Below are 18,393 nucleotides of genomic sequence, written 5' to 3'. Positions count from 1 at the left end.
TTAAATTCTGTGTGCTAGAAGGTTATTGACCATACTACTATACAATCTATAATTTGCATAGAAACCTTCTGAAGTGGATAGTATTATCCTTTTTATCTTGAGGAGGAAATTGGGGTTTGAGAGGCAGAGTTACCCAAATAAGAGGTGAATCTGACTTCATGTACTAATACCTGTAGGAATAAATAAATCACTGTTTTATGAGCACTTATTGTGTGCTACTCACTGTGTTAATGATGATGGGGGAATAACAGAAATAAGTTAAATTGGAGAGCTAAATATCTGCCTTTATGTTATGGAAATTTCTCTCTGATTAGAGTATGAAGGATAGAGTAAGGTCAGATCTAAAGGCACAAAAATCATTTAGGGGATAAATACACAAGAACCCTGAATTAGGACAATGACCATGAAAACGGAGAGGGAAGATATAATATATATAATAATAATAAGATGAAAATTGAATAACTTGATTATCAATTAGCTTTAAGGATATGGAAGAATTTTAAAGATCTTACCTAGATTATTGGGAGTATTGGTGCCATTAGCCACGATGTAACATGTGGTGAGGAAAAATAATTTGATTACAAATTTGAAGTGCTTATGGGACATTTCAGAGAAACTCCCCAGAAGAGAGTTGTACATATGATTCTGGACTTAAAGTGAGAAATGAGGTTTAAAGACATCAATAGGGGCTCATGAGCACTTGTGATGATTAAAGTTATGAACTTGAATAAAAAATATATAAGGAACACATGTGAAATAAGAATAGAAACAAAGTAGAGGTCTGAATCCATGGGCACATAGATACAGGAAGAGTAAACAGGATTTTCAAGATATTCAGAAAGAGCTTAGAAAAATCAGGAAATAAGGAGGTCACCAACTCAAATGAGAAATTTAAAGAAGAAAGTAGTCAATCTGTCAAATATTGCAGATACTGAAAGATCACTAGAAGCACCTATTGGGTTTGGCAGCAAGGGTGATATTTATATTTGAAAACCATTTTAAGAGAATGGGGAGGGAGGGAAGCAGAATCCAGATTCTGAATGTTGATGTGCAAATCAGAAGTGATTAAATAAGGACATAAGCCTGATATGTTTTTTTAATTGAAGTACAGTCGACAGTGTTACAAGTAATAGTTTTACAACAGTATTTCAACAACTCTGTGCTATGCTCCTAAGTGTAGCTACCATATGTCACCATTCAATGTCAGTATACAATATCATTGACTATATTCCCTATTCTGTACCTTTCATCCCCATGACTTATTCATTCCATATCTGGGAACTTATACCTTCTATTTCTCTTTACCCATTTTTCCCATCCACCCCTCTCCCCTCTGGCAGCCACGAGTTTGTTTTCTGTATTTATGGGTCTGTTTCTGCTTTTTTTTTTTTTTTTTTGATTCCACATTGAAGTGAAATCAAATGGTATTTGTCTGTCTTTGTCAGATTTAGCAGAATTCCCTCTAGGTCCATCCATGGTGTTGCAAATGGCAATATTTCATTCTTTTGTATAGCTCAGTTATAGTTCACTGTGTGTGTGCATACACTACATTTTCTTTATCCAGTCATCTATCAGCGGACACAGGTTGCTTCCGTATCTCTTCTATTTAAAATTTTTTTTTCAACGTTTATTTATTTTTGGGACAGAGAGAGACAGAACATGAACGGGGGAGGGGCAGAGAGAGAGAGAGGGAGACACAGAATTGGAAACAGGCTCCAGGCCCTGAGCCATCAGCCCAGAGCCTGACGCGGGGCTCGAACTCACTGACCGCGAGATCGTGACCTGGCTGAAGTCGGACGCTTAACCGACTGCGCCACCCAGGCGCCCCGTATCTCTTCTATTTTAAATAGCATTGCAATAAACACAGGAGTGCATGTCTTTTTGAATCCATGTTTTTGTTTCTTTGGGTAAATACCCCAGTATTTACCGGTAAAATTACTGGATCATAGAGTGTTGCTATTGTTAATTTTTTAAGGAACTCCATACTGTTTTCCACAGTGGCAGTACCAATTTGCCTTCCCATTAATAGTGCCTGAAGGTTCCTCTTGCTCCACATCCTCACAAACGCTTGTCATTTTTTGTCCTTTTGATACTAGCCATTCTGACAGGTGTGATCTTATATATGGTCTTGGTTTGCATTTCCATGATGATTAGTGATGTTGAGCATCTTTTTATGTCTGTTGGCCATTTTGTAGGTCTTCTTTGGAGAAATGTCTATTCAGGTCCTCTACTCATTTTTTGGATGTTGAGTTGTATAAATTCTTCATGTATTTTGTATAATAATCCTTTACTGAATATATCATTTGTAAATATCTTCTCCCATCCAGTAGGGTGCCTTATTTTAAGACTGTGCATCCTTCTCCCACTTTTCTGCTTCAGCCCCATTCTATCTTTCTTTAATCTTCTGCAAGTGTTTCCTGAATAATCTACACTTAATGGTAAACTGAAGGACAAACATAAGAAAGTAACTAGAATCAGACCCTTAAGATAGGTGACTTGCATATTTTTCTGGGAAAAATAGAAAGGCTGAAAATAAAGAACAGAGTGGGGACAACTCACATGGCAGGACTGAAACAAGTACTGAAGAGGACAGAACCCAGAGCCCAGATGGGACAGAATCTGTGACTTCGCTTCATTTGAGCCTGGAAAAGTAAGATAATACATATAATGACACAAGTGAGTTTGTAGGTGCTAGTCTTGAATGTTATACTCTTTATTTTTGGATACTTTTATTTTCTCATTGAGGTGAAGTTAAAGGGCAAGAATATCTGCTGAAAATGAGAACTGAAGGTTTTGAAGAACTAAATGAGGAATAGAAAAGGGCACTGGCTAATGATAAATAAAATGATTGACAAAGACATTGATGGTTTTGCTAAAATTGAAAACTAAATTTATAGTAGTGCCAATAAGCATAAGCTTATAAATTTTTCAAAGAAAAAATGCCAGCTCCCTAGAATACTTGCTCAGTTTTATGTTCTGTAGATCCCAGAGTTAGAACTTGTATCAAACTTACTTTGTTCAGGTTCATTCTTCTTTACAAGGCATACCTTTTCTGAATATAATCCAAAAGAATACCTATGTTGACCACGAACATGAAAAAACCCTGATACCCCTAGCTTTCCTTTGGACCACATCACAGTCATCTACCACTGTGTTCCTTAGACCCCCTCATTCAAAAAGGATCATGACGCAACCCTCTTTTTTTTTCCCCCTGCTCAGAGATTCTGCAGTGCGCATGTCTTATAGAGAGAGTATATGTAATAGAGCATTTGTGGCACTCAAAACCTTTAGCAGTTCAAATGAGATTTGGGCTTTTGAGCTTTCTAGTTAATTCATGGAGAGTTTTTCTGTAAAAATAGGTTTCTTCTTCCTTGGTTGCCTTTCGATCCATTTATTCACCCATTTCTTCAAGGAAGAGATATAAAGATGGTTACTGAGCTTGGTTCATGTGCAAAACAGTGAGGTTTTTGTCCCACTTGCTGGAAAAGCAATTTTCCTTGCCCTCATGGTCTTTTTCTGCAGGAGATCCACACTTTACACACCTAAACAATTTATTGCTTAATTATAATTGTTATATGTGTTATAAGTATAATACATAAGCTCCTTCTATTTTTACCTAATATAAATTTATTAATGTAATGAATTAACTGTTGAAATATTTTTTGACACTTAAGCTCTCCAAGTACTCTTTAAAGTATGGGAAAACCATTCATCTAATATACATCAAATACAGACATTTACTTATTTGTGCAAATATATGAAATATCTTTGGGCATGGACATACATATATGTATACTTAAACTTACATATTCTGGCATATATATTTCATATACTGCCTAACTTTATTGATTTATAATTTTAACAAGATATTTTAAAAGTAAAGTCCTTAGGAGCAAAATTCAAAGAACCAGCCAGATATTGCTGTTAGCAAAATATTTAGCATTAACTTTCTCTTTTTTCCCTTCTTAGTAACTACTGGCTGCCATGGCAACCTTCCCCCCACCCCCACCCCCCAACATACCAGGGCTTCCTGGATGAAAAGCACAAGGCCTTGGAGATTTCAAATGTCTCTTGTACAAAGCAGTCTAAACCCTTTACCCTAGAGCCATTACCATCCTGCGCCTCAGAAGGACTGGCTACACCATTTAATTATGTCCTGCTTTTCTCTCTATTCAATCAATATCTCTCCAGAACAGCAAGAGAGAGAAAACCTTTTACATGTCTTTGCACAGAGTAGGCACTCAAGAAACAGGCTTTTTAAAAATTACTTGATAGTTTTCAAGCAAAATTCATATGAATCTATATAAATTAGGCATTTAAGCTTACTAGTTTGTTCTGAGAGTGCTGCTCTTCATTCTCTGCCTTCTTCTTCATGCTTTGGTTTAAACCACATTAACTGCAGATGATCCAACAAAAGCACCATTATCACCTCTGCTTTAGGCCATTGTTAGTGCTTCCATCTGAGACTACTTCCAGTTCCCCCCAAACACCCAACCCCCTCCAACCTAGGTAATTGCTGCTTGTCATTCAGGCTTCCTACAAAGATATCCTCCCTGAGGATATTCTACCTGAGAACCAACCACTAATAAGGGTCTGGGCACTACTTACAAATGTCACCATAGTGCTCTGTGCTTGCCCCTGTCATGGCACTGATTATAGTGATTTGAAATTTCCTTTATATTTTCCTATTGCTCCAAAAACTAGTACCTCTATTTAATGTAACCCCAGCACTGCCTATTGCCAGGCATCCAATAGTGTCATTCTAAGTGCTGGCCACTGTGCTGGAGCCAGGTACAGCAGTGAACAAGACTGACAAAATTCCTGTTATAACAAAGCTTACACTGTACTGGAAGAAGACAGAACATAAACACAGGAATAAATTAGTAAGACGATTTCTGAGGGTAATTAAGTACCAAGAAAACAATAAGGTAGAACAATGGAACAGAATCACTGGCAATGTGCAGCATATTTTGTAGAGAATATAGTTAGGCAAAATGTCTCAGTGGAGGTGATATTTAAGCTGGGGCACGACTGATGAGAAGAAAACAGACACAGAAAGTATAGGGAGGAGCACAAAAATGTGCAAAGGCCAGAATTTGCAGTGGGCATGCAAGGAAGTTTGTTTCAGGGCTGGTCTGGGCATGTTCTGGAGGGGCAGGGATTCTTGAACAACTTCTGTGGGAACCGGGCCAACTGGGCCAACGTTCACTACCTAACTTGCTTACACCAATCTCTGCCCCTCCTCACTTCAGCAGATCTACCCTTCCTAGTCACTTTTGCCTTGGTCCTTGCACTGGGGAGATCCACTCTCCCAGAAGACTAGTGCAAACCTTGACAACACCATTTCTCCCAAGTTGCATGTTTTTGCAGGGTCTGGGTCTCAGTAGGGGCAGGCCCTAAGAAGCCCACATGCACCTTGTTAAAATCACGTACCCGCCCATTTTGTTGCTTACAGATCTGTCCAGCCCCAGTCCCAGTTGTGGCTGCAGGTCTCATTTTAGAAACAGACCTGTTTACACCTTGTTAAACTGGGAACCCTACCCTGGTGAATGACCAAACACTGCCCACAACAGCAGGGCACATGCAACACCCACATAAGATACCCCCCAACATGCCAGGTTCTGGTGAACAGGAACACTGCATCGTAGGGAACTAGAGGACTTCTTCATAAGGCCATCATTTTCAAAAGCAGGAGACATAGCTGACTTTATTAACATAGAGTTAGACAAAATCAGGAGACAGAGGAATATGTCCCACATGAAGGAATAGGCCAAAACCACAGCAAAAGAACTAAATAAAACAGAGATAAGTAATATGTCTGATAAAGAATCTAAAGTAATGATCATAAAGATACTCACTGAACTTGAGAAAACCATGTAGGACATCAGCAAGACTCCTATAGAGATTAAAAAAAAAAAAAACCAATCAGAGATGAAGAACACAATAAATGAAAAATACATTAGATAGAATAAATAGCAAGCTAGAGAAAGCAGAGGAACAAATTAGTGACCTAGAAAACAGAGTAATGGAAAGTAATCAAAGTGAGCAGGTCAGAGAAAAAAAAATGCCAAATAAGAATAGACTTAGGGAACTCCATTAAGCATAGTAAGATTTGCATTATAGGGATCCCAGCAGGAGAAGAGAGAGAAAAGAGTTGTAGAGAATTTATAAGAAGAAATAATAGCTGAAAAGTTCCCTAATCTGGGGAAGAAAACAGATATCCAGATCCAGATTCCCTCAACAAAATCAACCTAAGGAGGTTCACACCAAGACACATAGTAATTAAAATGGCAAAAAAATACTGACAGAGAATTTTGAAAGCATCAAAAAAAGACCATTACATACAATGGAAACCCCAGAAAGCTACCAGCTGATTTTTCAGTAGAAAATGAAAATGGATAAAATGGATTAAAAAAAAAAAAGGACCCATCCATATGCTGTCTATAAGGGAATCACTTCAGACCTAAAGACATGCAAATAGATGTCAAAAGAAAACTGGGGTAACACTACTTATATCACAAAAAATAGACTTTAAAACAAAGACTGTAACAAAAGACAAAACAATCCAACAAGAAAATATAACAATTATAAATATTTATGCACCCAAATACTTAAAGCAGCTGAAGAGAAACATAAAGGAACTAATTGGTAGTACTACAATAATGGTGAGGGGCTTTAATTCCCCACTTACATTGATAGATCATTAAAACAGAAAATCAACAAGGAAACAGTGGCTTTCAATGACACATGGGACCAGATGGATTTAACAGACTTATAACATTCCATCCTAAAACAACAGAATATACATTCTTTTCTCACAGAAAACATTCTCCAGGATAGATCACATATTAGGCTGCAAAACAATTCTCAACAAATTTGAAGAGACTGAAGTCATACCATCCATCTTTTCTGATCACAACACTATGACACTAGGACTCCACCAGAAGAAAAAAAATCTGGAAATACCATAAATATATAGAAGTTAAAAAACATGCTACTAAACAATGAATGGGTCAATGTGGAAATCAAATTGGAATAAAAAAATGCATGGAGACAAATGAAAATGAAAACAACAGTCCAAAATCTTTAGGATACAACAAAAGTGGTTTTAAGAGGAAAGTTTATAGCAATACTGGTCACCTCAAGAAGCAGAAAAATCTTGAACCTACCTTATACCTAAAGGAGCTAGAAAAAGAGCAAACAAAACCCAAAACTAGCAGAAGGAAGGACATAAAGATTAGAGCAGAAATAAATGATAGAGAAACTAAAAAACAAAACAAAACAAAAAAACCACAAAAAAGCAATAGAACACATCAATGAAACCAGGACCTGGTTCTTGGGAAAAGAACAGCAACATTGATAAACCTCTAGCAAGACTCATCAAAAACAAACAAAAAGCACAGAAGGACTCAAAAAAAAAAAAAAAAAATGAAAGAGAAGTAGCAACTGACACCATAGAAATACAACTGTAAAATAATATGAAAAAATATATGCCAACCTAGAAGAAATGGATAAATTCCTAGAAACATATAACCTACCAGAGGCAGGAAGAAGCAGAAAATTTGAGCAGACTGATTAGCAGCAATGAAATTGAATCAGTAATTTAAAAACTCCCAACAAATTGATGCCCATGACCAGATGGCTTCACAGGTAATTCTACCAAACATTTAAAGCAGAGTTAATACCTATTCTTCTCAAGCTATTCCAAAAAATTTAAAAGGAAAGAAAACTCCCAAATTTATTCTACGAGGCCAGCATTACCCTCATACTAACACCAGATAAAGATACTAAAAAAAGAGAGAACTATAGGTCAATATCCCTGATGAACATAGATGCAGAAATCCTCAATATTAGCAAACTGAATACAACAATATATTAAATAAATCATTCATCATGATCAAGTGAGATTTATTCCTCGGATGTAAGTTTGGTTCAGTATTTGCATATTAAAAAATAATACATCAATAGGAGAAAGGATAAAAATGATATGATCATTTCAATGGATGGACAAAAAGCATTTGACAAAGTACAACATTCATTCATGATTAAAAAAAAACCCTCAACAGTGTAGGTTTGGAGAGAATATACCTCAACAAAATAAAGACCATATATAAAAAACCCACAGGTAAGTTCATACCCAATGAGAGAAAGCTCTTAGCTTTCCCCTAAGGTCAGGAATAAGACAAGGATGTCCACTCTCACCACTTTTATTCAACAGTACTGGAAATCATAGAACAATTAGACAACATAAAGAAATAAAACGCATTCAAATTGGTAAGGAAGAAATAAAATTTCCACTATTTGCAGATGACAAGATACTCTATATAGAAAACCTGAAAGACGCCACCATAAAACTACTAGAATTGATAAATGGATTCAGTACATTTGCAGGATACAAAAATCCATGTACAGAAATATGTTACATTTCTGTATACCAGTAATAAAAAGCTACAGAAAGAGAAAATAAAGCAATCTCATTTACAATTGCACCAAAAATAATAAAATACCTAAAAATAAACTTTCCCAAAGAGGTGAATGACCTGTATTCTGAAATTATAAAATATTGATGAAAGAAATTGAAGACAACACAATGTTAAAATGTCTATACTACTGAAAGCAATCCACACATTTAATGAAATCCCTATCAAAATGCCAATAGTATTTTTCACAGAACAAGCACAAACAAACCTAAAATTTGTATGGAACCACAAAAGACCCCAAAGAGCCAAAGCACAATTCCAAATTTCATTATATTAGAAAGCTGTAGTAATCAAACAGTATGGTACTGGCACCAAAAATAGACATATAGATCAATGGAACAGAATAAAAAGCTGAGAAATAAATCCATAATTGTATGGTCAATCTTTGACAAAGGAAGCAAGAATATGCAATGGGAAAAAGACATTCTCTTCCACAAATGGTGTTGGGGAAAACTGGCCAGCAACATGCAAAAGAATGAAATCGGACCACTTTCTTATACCACACCCAAAAATAAGTTTGAAATGTCTTAAAGATCTAAATCTGAGACCTGAAACCACAAAAATCCTAGAAGAGAACACAGGTAGTAATTTCTCTGACATTAGCTGTAGCAACGTTTTTCTAGATATGTATCCTAAGGCAAGAGAAATAAAAGCAAAAATAAACTTTTGGGACTACATTAAAATAAAAGCTTCTGCACAATGAAGGAAACAACCAACAAAATAAAACCTACTGAACAGGGGAAGATATTTACAAATGACATACCGAATAAAGGGTTAGTATTCATGATATGTGAGGAACTGATACAGCTCAACACCCAAAAAACAAAAATGGCAGAAGAGATAAACACACATTTCTCCAAAGAAGACATCCAGATGACCAACACATGAAAACATGCTCAATATCACTCATCATCAGTAAAATGCATATGAAAACTACAAATGGCTTTTACTAATCACTTGTCAGAATGGCTAAAATAAAAAACTCAGGAAACAAGTGTTGGAGAGGATGTAAAGAAAAAGCCCTTGGGCACTGTTGGTGGGAATGCAAACTGGTACAACCACAATGGAAAGCAGTATAGAGTTCCTTAAAAAATTAAAAATAGAACTACCCTATAATCCAGTAATCACACTACTGGGTATTTACCCAAAGAATACCAAAACACTCATTTGAAGGGATATATACACCCCTATGTTTATTGCAGCTTTATAATTGCCAAACAATGGAAGCAGCCCACGTGTCCATTGACTGATGAATGGATAAAGAAGAGGTGGTGGTGGTGGTGGTGGTGTGTGTGTGTGTGTGTGTGTGTATGGAATGGAATATTGCTCAGCCATAAAAAAGGAATTAAATCTTGCCATTTGCAATGACATGGATGGATCTAGAGAGTATAATACTAAGTGAAATTGTGAAATTTATCAAAGACCAATACCATATTATTTCACTCCTATGTGGAATTTAAGAAATCAAACATATGACCAAAAAAAAAAAAAGAGAGAGAGAGACAAACCAAGAAATAGACTCTTCACTATAGAAGACAACTGATGACTATCAGAGGGGATATGGGTGGGGGTGGGTGAAATAGATTAAAGGGATTAAGAGTACACCTGATGAAAACTAATATATGGAACTGTTGAATCACTATATTATACACCTGAAATTAATATAACACTGTATGTTACACTGTAATGAAAATTAGAAAGAATGAGTTTCTCACATGTCAGTGATTGCAGCTGAAGGTGGGAAATTCTTCCTGGTGCTTTGCTTTGTTTTGGTTTTCCCTGCAAAGAGTCTAACATGACATATATGCACTTACATTCATTCATTCATTCATTATGAAATTTATTGTCAAATTGGTTTCCATACAACACCCAGTGCTCATCCCAACAGGTGCCCTCCTCAATGCCCATCACCCACTTTCCCCTCCCTCCCACCCCCCAATAACCCTTGGTTTATTCTCAATTTTTAAGAGTCTCTTATGGTTTGGCTCCCTCCCTCCCTCCCTCTTTTTTTCCCCTTCCCCTCCCCCATGGTCCTCTGTTAAGTTTCTCAGGATCCACATAAGAGTGAAACCATATGGTATCTGTCTTTCTCTGTATGACTTATTTCACTTAGCACAACACTCTCCACCTCCATCCACGTTGCTACAAAAGGCCATATTTAATTCTTTCTCATTGCCAAGAAGTATTCCACTGTATATATAAACCACAATTTCTTTATTCTTTCATCAGCTGATGGCCATTTAGGCTCTTTCAAGCTGTTACAAAAAATAGAAAAGGAGGGAAAACTTCCAGACTCATTCTATGAAGCCAGCATTACTTTGATTCCCAAACCCTACAGAGATCCAGCAAAAAAAGAGAACTACAGGCCAATATCCCTGATGAATATGGATGCAAAAATTCTCAACAAGATACTAGCAAATCGAATGCAACAGCATATAAAAAAAGAATTACTCACCATGATCAAGTGGATTCCTTCCTGGGCTGCAGGGCTGGTTCAACATTCGCAAATCAATCAATGTGATACATCACATTAATAAAAGAAAAGATAAGAACCATATGATCTTGTCAATCGATGCAGAAAAGGCCTTTGACAAAATTCAGCAAACTTTCTTAATAAAAACCCTCGAGAAAGTCGGGATAGAAGGAACATACTTAAAGATCATAAAAGCCATTTATGAAAAGCCTACAGCTAACATCATCCTCAATGGGGAAAAACTGAGAGCTTTTTCCCTGAGATCAGGAACACGACAAGGATGTCCACTCTCACCGCTGTTGTTGAACATAATGTTGGAAGTTCTAGCATCAGCAATCAGACAACAAAAGGAAATCAAAGGCATCAAAATTGGCAAAGATGAAGTCAAGCTTTCACTTTTTGCAGATGACATGATATTATACATGGAAAATCTGATAGACTCCACCAAAAGTCTGCTAGAACTGATACGTGAGTTCAGCAAAGTCATAGGATACAAAATTAATGTACAGAAATCAGTTGCATTCTTATATACTAGTAATGAAGCAACAGAAAGACAAATAAAGAAACTGATCCTATTCACAATTGCACCAAGAAGCATAAAATACCTAGGAATAAAGCTAACCAAAGATGTAAAAGATCTGTATGCTGAAAACTATAGAAAGCTTATGAAGGAAATTGAAGAAGATACAAAGAAATGGAAAAACATTCCATGCTCATGGATGGGAAGAATGAATATTGTTAAAATGTCAGTACTACCCAAAGTAATCTACACATTCATTGCAATCCCAATCAAAATTGCACTTACCTTTAAATGGAAGATAGGTGCAAAAAAAAAAAATAACATGCAGATTAAAAAAGCAAATTAAAAGTACTTTCATTAGAGCTGGTCAAGGAAACTGGTGAGGCTACTCATTGTTAAAACTGATCAAAATCACCTATACAGCTAAACAAAATGAAAACTGAACAAGCTAATTTTGGGCAACTTTTCCTTCTTATTTTCTTATTTACAAATAAGATGTTTTGGTCCCAAATTTTCCAGGAAATTCATTCCTGTTACACTGATGATGTGAGATCTGTAATGAAAATTATTATCTTCATGGGTAACAATGAATTGAAACACAGACAGAAAGATATTAAAAAATGTAAACAAATCCCAAAGAGATATAGTTCAGTAGGCTGAACCACAAAGATATTACGCTTGTAAAGCTTCTCTTGGAAGAGCCAGACCCATTCTAATGCCAATCTCTCCTCATTCAAGGTTAGCAAGTATAGCAAAGCAGTATCAGAATTTCCTCCTGGGTTATTAAGAATTATATAGCTGACCAGACCACCACCATTACCTTGAGTACCTTTACAATAAAGCGCAATGAAGCTCCTAAAGTCAGCAGATTGTTGGGACGCAAACTCTAATTGACCAGCATGCTTGCCACTTCCCACTGGCAGCTGGGCCCACGACTAGAACAGGCTGTGATCACCATCATGCCCCAGTGGTCTCTTCAATCCCCCATGCAGCTGTGGCTGTGCTCTAATGCCTCCTTGGGAAGATAGGAAATGGCATTTCAGGGAGTACCTGGTGCATTATACAGTGATCTTCTTCAGTGAAAAAGGTCACACATATTAAAAATATTGTTCCCATGGGTTATTGAAATTTTCTATTACTTGTATAAAACATTTTTCTTTATTCCCTTTTTTTCTACCAGTGCTTTCTAAAGCCTCTGGGTGGCACATTTAATCACAAACTTGCCTTGCAATTGAGGGGCATGGTGGTACAAAGGGATCTGCATCAATTGTTACTTTCCCAACCCCCCAATAACCTTTCTACATTTATTTTTCCCTATGTTTCTGTATTTAGCATTTTCTTTCTCTGTAAATGCAATACAAAATGTTCTATGCTATTTGTAATTTAAGAATCATCTCAAGTTATAAAACCTCAGATCAGAATAATCAATTACATATATGTGGAATACTGGCAGAGGAAATTGGAAAGACACCATGAGAAATAACAAGGATTGGAAACAATACTTGATGGACAAGAGTAGAACTTGATGGGTGTTTTAATCAGGTGTGTGACCTTAAACATTGCTTAACCCTTTATGAAGAGCCTGAAACTCTTCATTTGGGAAATAAAAACTCTTAATTTGCTTCTAACACTGTGCTTCTTCCTTGGCAGTTACTGTATGGCATGGATGAATATTTATCATTTAAAAATCTTTTATTTAGGGGTGCCTTGTAAGCTCAGTCGGTTGAGCATCTGACTCTTGATTTCAGCTCAGGTCATGATCCCAGGTTCATGAGATTGAGCCCCGTGGTAGGCTCTGTTCTGAACACAGAGCCTGCTTGGGATTCTCTCTCTCCATCTTCCCCCCTCCCCTGCTCACAAACATGCACATTCTCTTTACCCAATTAAATAAACATTACTTAAAATTTATATAGATAAGATATAAAACATTGGAAGAATATGTTACATATCCTGGTTTTGAAGCCTAATATAGAAGCTGTTATTTCTTATTATGTTACTCGGGTTCTGAACCACTAAAAACCATTAGTGGACTAAAAATTATTCCTGGTGATACTGTTGAAATATTTATAGCCTTTAAACAGACCAAAATTACTAAGCATAAACCCTAGAATCTGTAAAAATAAATGTTTTTTGGACTTATTTTCTTCTTACGTGTTTGGATTCATGTTCTTCCATTGAATCTATAGTATATTGATTCCAATATCTGATATAGGGGTGACTAATTATGGTTTGTCAATATTGATGTGAGATCAAATTTATTGAAATGTTGGAATTTTACAGTATGTTTTCACTTTATCATTTTTCTTAAAAATAAAAACTTTAGGTGAATTTTTTAATGAATTATAAATAGATAAAATATTTACTAAGTTTAATTTCCTTTTGGATTTCATTATAACGAATGTGAAAATTAATGAGTTGTAACATGGAATTAATATTCTGATAATGAATCTAAGAATATACACTACTACATTTCATGCTTTGAAATAGCGTGTTCATGATTACTGTGTTACTTACCAAAGGAAGGAGTAGCTACAGAGTCAAATATACCTCAACTGGCTACAATAATATAATAAGCAGTTATGTCATCTATCATTTGGTTATACATTTTCAATACAAATCTATGGATGGGATTTTTCTATTTTTTTCATATTAAGATTATTACATTGGACTTTTAACTGAATTTTGATGTTTCCAATGATGTGTGATAGTTACAGTTTTGTAATTAGGAAACATTTCATAAATGTGTTTGTATAAAAATATTTTTCAAATGTGTAAGAAAAAAATATACAGATTTAAAGACTTTAACCCTCTTCTACTCTTTCCAAAGAAAAATTATCTTTGCTAGAAGAAATAATATCCATACATAAAATATAATCCAAAATGATGATAACTCAATGGTAGGGTATCATTGAATGAATCTTCACTTCCCCCACTGGTTTGGAATGCTACCCAATGCTATATCAAGCTCCTATATATTTTATAATCTTGTTTCTAGACTCTCCATCACATTGTATTGGTCTGTCTAGCCCTTAACTAATAACCCACTACCTGAACTGCTACAGATTTACAGATATCTGTCTGTAGTAGGATGAATCCAACATTGTTATTGTTCTTCTCTCCGCTTCCTTACTAGAATTCAAGTATTTTCTTTCCTATTTTTACCTTTATTCTTTCCTATGAATTTTACTATCTCTGTGTAACATTCAAATCCTGAAATCTTTTGAAACTTAGAATGTATTTTTATTGAAATTACACATTACTTTGAGATGATTTATAATCTTTGTGATACTGAACCTTCCCACTAGAAACGTAAGTCCATAATGTTATCTGACTTCAGAAACTAAAATAAACAGGTTTTAATGTAGTTTGCAAAATCTGACCAGACCTAATTCATTTTGTGACTAACCAGGATCTGATGTGATCTGAGTCTTCAATATATCCTGTTTACTGTGAATGTTAAAATATTTAGCTATAGAAATATTACTGTACTTGAGGAAATGGTGATGCCCCAAATTCAGAGGGGGACTTATTATATAGTACATTTGTTTGAGTTTTTCACTAATGTACCATACAGAAAACGTACACAAATTATAAGTATTCACTTTGTAAATTATCACAAAGTGAACTCACCTTAAACCACCAAAGGAACTACATATTATCTCCTAACACTAAAGAATAGTTTTCTTGTGTTTCAATTTTCTAAAAGTATAATTGTGTACCATATTAATGTAACAAGAGGAGAAATTGGATGTGGGGTATATGGGAACTATCTGTACTTTGTCACATTTCTCAAAAACGTTTCATAGATTTGATTTCTGTCACTAAACACTATTGTGTAAGATTTATAGAAGTTTTATATAGCAATTTCATTCATGTGCATTGAACAGTATTCCATTCTATTAATGCACAACGAATTATCAAATTCACTTATAACACTTGTGTTGCTTTTAGTTTTTTTTGTTATTTGTGATAATGCTGATATGTACATTTTTATAGAAGTTGTTTGGTAAGTATATCCATACATAGTCACTGAAGAAGGTTTCTGGTCACAGAGACTTAATTGTGGAAAGGTCTTAATTACATATTTAATTCCTTATATAAGGTATAGAGGATAATAGAGATTTTCTGTTTCTTCTTGTGTAAGTTCTGGTAAATTTTGTTTTAGGAATTTGTCCATCTAACTTGTCAGATTTCTTGACACAAATATAACATTCCCTAATTACTTTCTTTAAGATTGAAGGATCTGTAGTGATGTCCACCTTGTCATTCTTTTTTTTTTTTTAAGTTTAAGAGGGAGAGTGTGCATGTGAGTGGGGCAATGGCAGGGAGCAAAAAAACCCAAGCAGGCTCCACACCGTCAGCACAGAGCCCTACATAAGGCTCAAACTCCTGAAACATGAGATCATGACCTGAACCAGAATTGTGAGTTGGACTCTTAACCAAAGGAGCCACCAGATGCCCCTCTCCTATGTCATTTTTAATACTGTTTACTTGTACCCTTTTTCCACCTTTAAGCTGTCTTGCCTGGGGTCTATCAATTTAACACCTTTGGACTTAGAAAATAATCATGCAGTGGAAAAGACTACTTCATTGGTTTCTGTCTTTATCATTCCTTCCCCTGGCTTCCTTTCAGTTTAATTTCCTGATTTTTATGGTAACTTGTTGAGGTTGCTTTTGATCATGAAATTTGAGCGTTTCCACTTTTCTAAAACATGGATGTAGTGCTATAAACATCATTCTGAACACAGCATTAGATATCCCACAAGTAGTGATGTGATTTTCATGTAATATCTTTTTGGACTCAGTGACTATTTAGAATTCTATTTTACAAAAGTATTTGGGGATTTCTTCTTTTAAAAATTAATTTATAGCTTATTCCATTTGTTTAGGAATATACAATGACTTTGATTCTTTGCAGTGTTTTGAGACTTTATAGCTTAGCATGTAGTCAATATCTATAAATGCTTCAGGTTCATTTGAAGAAAATGAAGTTTTCAGTTGTTGGGTACAGCAGCTTATATGTAAATTATATAAAGTGTGGTGTTTTGTTCAAACTTTCTACATCCTTACTTATCTACATATTCTTTCAATTGCTGAGGGAGAACAGTTAAAATTTTTAGTTCTGTGCACTTACAAAATGAGGCTGTGACTTTTAGTACAAACAAATGTAAAATATCATCATGATAGATTCATCTTTTAAAGTAATAACTTTTATCTATTTTGTCTGATATTATATCAATATAAAATCTTTTTGTATTAATTTCCATTCAAATTTCACTGTATATCTTTACATTCAAAGTGTTTCAACTGCAAGTGTTAAAAAAAAGATTGTCAGACCAACTTTTTTTTTAAAACTAGATAGGGTGCTGCATTTACATATAAATGGTTTTGGTAGATTCTATTCCTTTACAATTCTTTGTGAGCTGAGTATACATCCTGCTTCATTGACTTCAGGTTTCTCCATTTGTCTTTTGACCTCTGGGATGTAGGTAATTGCCCACTGCTCTGTCATGGAAACATCATATCCCAGATAAGATGTGCTCTTTGGGCCTGAGTTTTAGAACAAGAAGACAAGAGAGACAAACCAGATCCCAAACCACAGCCTGGAGCTGACTGTCACAGTCTACCCTCCAGCTGCTAATAAGCAGTGAGAGCAAGAAACACTTTTGCAAGCTACAGAGATTTTGAGAGGCTGTTTTTGTATATATATAGCCTAATGAAAGCTGATTAATTTTAGAAAATCATACCATAATGTGGTGTTGCTATAGAAAACACATAAAATATGTGTCCATTAACTTCTGAGTTAGGAAAACGATTAAAGGACTCTGAAAAATAAATGGCATCTATGCAGTGTCAAAACATTTGGTAAGACTGTCACCTATGATTCCTTGGAAATCAGACAAGTTAATATATGACTTTGTCTAATTGCTGGTAAGAAAGAATCTTAATAACTTTAGTTGGTTGGTTTTAGCTGTGTTTCTTAAGTTACTAGAAGATAGAAATGAGCTCAAAAAAGGATTGGGGTGTTGGCCAGCAGGAATGAAAGCCCTTGGTGAGGTTGATATTTCACAGGCCAGAAAGGACCTGGCTTTGAAATCAGACCTGTTTTTATATACCAACTCAACCATTCATTAGCAGTATGACATGGTATATCAGTTAAGAAAAAGTGGCTTATGCTCTGGTTACAAACAACTCCAAAATGTCATCAGCTTAAAAGAACAAAGTTCCTTAGTTAAGTCTGGTGAATATATCCACCCTGGTGAACCAGGAGCACTATTTCCCCTTATCCTTGTCATAGTTCCTCAGGTGTCCAGGCTGATGGGAGTCTCTAGTTCACCATATACTTCCATTTGGCAGGAAACATGAACATATAAATATATAGACATGTGAGTAACTTTAACAAATAGATCAATAAAGGGGCACCTAAGTGGCTCAGTCAGTTGACCATCCGACTTTGGTTCAGGTCATGATCTCATGGTTCGTGAGTTCAAGGCCCGTGTCAGGCTCTGTGCTAACAGCTCACAGCCTGGAGCCTGCTTTACATTCTGTCTCTCTCCCTCTCTCTGCCCCTCCCCGAATCACGTTCTCTTTCTTTCTCTCTCAAAAAGTAAATAAAATAATAAATAAATAGATCAGTATGGGCATAGAGGTCATCAAAACATATTGAGTCAAGGCAGCCTTATTCCTGCTTTCTTCAAGCCAATGTGAATAATCTGGTAGAGCTTCATGGGAGTGCTAACATTTGACCAGAATTATTAGCACACAGCTACAGTGACCTATAATCCCCTGTTTAAATTTATTTTTTTAAATGTTTATTTATTTTTGAGAGATACAGAATGCAAGTGGGTTAGGGGCAGAGAGAGAGGGAGACACAGAAGCAGGCTCCAGGCTCTAAGCTGTCAGCACAGAGCCCGACTGGG

The 18,393-nt window shown here is 35.6% G+C and overlaps 1 protein-coding gene across 1 annotated transcript in view; it reads left to right on the top strand.

Moving 5' to 3' along the window:
• RIT2 (Ras like without CAAX 2) overlaps positions 1-18,393 on the top strand; it is a 387,132-nt gene that overhangs the window by 367,377 nt on the left and 1,362 nt on the right. The window lies entirely within an intron of this gene.

Source organism: Prionailurus bengalensis, chromosome D3 (genome assembly GCF_016509475.1).
Source record: "Prionailurus bengalensis isolate Pbe53 chromosome D3, Fcat_Pben_1.1_paternal_pri, whole genome shotgun sequence".
In the NCBI taxonomy this organism is placed as follows: Eukaryota; Metazoa; Chordata; class Mammalia; order Carnivora; family Felidae; genus Prionailurus; species Prionailurus bengalensis.
This window is presented reverse-complemented; position numbering and strand designations above follow the sequence as displayed.